Genomic DNA, 2736 nt, shown 5'->3' on the forward strand with positions numbered 1-2736 from the left:
TGTTGGAGAAGACTCTTGAGAGTCCCTTGGACTGCAAGGAGATCAAACCAGTTAATCCTAAAGGAAATCAACCCTGAATATCATTGGAATGACTGATGCTGAATCAATACTTTGGCCACCTGATGCGAAGGGCCAGTTCATTAGAAAAGACCTTGATGCTGGGAAAGATTGAAGGCAAGAGGAGAAGGGGATGAAAGAGGCTGAGATGGTTGGATGGCATCACCGACTCAATGGACATGAGTATAAGCAAGCTCCGGGAGTTGGTGAAAGACAGGGAAGATGGCGTGCTGTAGTCCATGGGGTCACAAAGATTCAGACACAACTGAGCGAATGAACAACAATATGTGTAGTATGAACTGCTGCTCAGGTGGCGCTAGTGGTAAAGAACCCTCCTGTCAATGCAGGAGACATAAGAAATGTGGGTTTGATCCCTGGGTTGCGAAAATCCCCTGGCAGAGGACATAGCAATCCACTCCAGTATTTTTGCCTGGAGAATCCCATGGACAGGGGCACTTGGCAGGCTACACTCCATAGGGTCACAAAGAGTTGGACATGACTAGGTGACCCAACAACAACAGTCTAATTTATATTGTACATTTGTGTCTGGACAGTGGAAAGTATGAACAGAAAGAAACTATTAACAGTGATTCTCATCTGGACAGTATGATATGCAGTGAGCTTTTTTATTTTTTACATCATTCATTTAGTAATATTGTTATGGACTGAACCGTGTCCCCTCTAAATTCATATGTTGAAATCTTAACACCCAATGTGACTGTAATTGGAGATAGGGTCTGATAATGGCCATACTTGTGGAGCCCTTATAAGAAGGACGCCAGAGAGCTCCCTCTTTCCATGTGTGTACAGAGGAGAGGCTATGTGAGAAGCTATCGAGAAGGCAGCTACTGTGCTCATTTTGGCAGTACATATGAAAATTGGAACTGTACAGAAATGATGAGCATAGGCCCTGCATGAGGATGACACACAAATTCATGAAATGTTCCATATTTTTAAAAACAAGATCAACACTTTAAAAGAAGAAGAAGGAGGAGGCAGCTACCTGCATGGTAAAAAGAATGATCTTACCAGAAACCAAACTTGCTGGCACCTTGATTATGGAATTTTTGCCTCCAGAACTCTGAGAAAATAAGTGTCTGTTGCTCAAGCCACCCATTCTATATAGCAACTTGAGGAGATTAATACAGATATGTAGAAATTTTTATATTGTTCTTATTGGATAGTCTTTGTTGGGAGAGACACCTTTTTTTTTTTAAGCAGATTCTTTAAAAGGCCTACTTCAGGACAGAAGCTGAATTCCCATCAAGGAACTTTTTCAATAATATGTCCATTAGGGTTCAGTTCAGTTCAGTTCAGTCGCTCAGTCATGTCCAACTCTTTGCAGCCCCATGGGCTGCAGCACGCCAGGATTCCCTGTCCATTGTCAACTCCCAGGGCTTACTCAAACTCATGTCCATTGAGTCAGTGATGCCATCCAATCATCTCATCCTCTGTCGTCCCCTTCTCCTCCTGCCTTCAATCTTTCCCAGCATCAGGGTCTTTTCAAATGAGTCAGTTCTTCGCATTAGGTGGCCAAAGTATTGGAGTTTCAGCTTCAACATCAGTCCTTCAATGCATATTCAGGGTTGATTTCCTTTTAAGATGGACTGGTTTAATCTCCTTGCAGTCCAAGGGACTCTCAAGAGTCTTCTCAAACACCATCAGGGTTAGACTGTATTAATGAAGATAATTAACACCAACTGAGGCAAATGGCCTCTAAATCTTAGTGTTTCGACACCACAAAGATTTATTTCTTGTTCATGTTGCATGTCTAATAGGCTTTCAAGGGAGCTCTATTTTATGTAGACAGGTAGGGACCCAGGCTGACAGGGTTGACCATATTGCTACATTACTCTTTCAACATATGGTTTCAGAGTTTGACAAAGCATGGAAAGCAAGCCAGAGTGTCAAATAAGGCTTTTCACTAACCCTGCTCAGGAGAAACACACTGACTCTGCTCATAGAACTAGTCACATGACCCCAACAAACCTGCAAAGGAAGCTGGGAAATATGAGAACTACATGAATATTTATTTATTTATTTTTATTTGAAAACATTTACTTGGCTGTGTTGTGTCTGAGTTGCAGCACACACAGGATTTATTCGTTCTGTCATGCTGAGTCTTTTGTTGTGGTGTGTGGGCTCTCTATTTGCATCACATTGGCTCTAGAATCCTCAGTAGCTGCAGCATGTGTGCACTTAGTTACCTTGTTTCATTTGGATGTTAGTTCCTTGACCAGGGATCAAACCCATGTTCCCTGCATTGAAAGGTGGATTATTAACTACAAGACCACCAATGAAGTGCCACTACATGCACTACATACTGTTGCTATTGTTCAGTCACTCAGTGTGTCCAACTCTTTGTAGCCCCATGGACGGCAGCACGCCAGGCTTCCCTGTCCTTCACCATCTCCCGGAACTTGCTCAAACTCACGTCCATTCACTCAGTGATGCCATCCAACCATCTTGTCCTCTGTTGATCCCTTCTCCTCCTGCCTTCAATCTTACGCAGCATCAGGGTCTTTTTAAAGAGTCAGCTCTTTGCATCAGCTGGCCAAAGAATTGAAGCTTCACCTTCAGCATCAGTCTCTCCAGTGAATATTCAGGGTTGATTTCCTTTAGGGTTAACTGATTTGATCTCCTTGCAGTCCAAGGGACTCTCAAGAGTCTTCTCCAACA

General features: G+C 43.0%; 1 non-coding gene across 1 annotated transcript; it reads left to right on the top strand.

Moving 5' to 3' along the window:
• The first annotated feature begins 907 nt into the window (after positions 1–907).
• On the top strand, positions 908–1012 carry LOC120859958. The gene has a single exon (XR_005720201.1). It is a non-coding gene; the product is annotated as a U6 spliceosomal RNA (small nuclear RNA).
• The last annotated feature ends 1724 nt before the right edge of the window (positions 1013–2736 follow it).

Source organism: Oryx dammah, unplaced genomic scaffold (assembly GCF_014754425.2).
Source record: "Oryx dammah isolate SB20612 unplaced genomic scaffold, SCBI_Odam_1.1 HiC_scaffold_5089, whole genome shotgun sequence".
NCBI lineage: Eukaryota > Metazoa > Chordata > Mammalia > Artiodactyla > Bovidae > Oryx > Oryx dammah.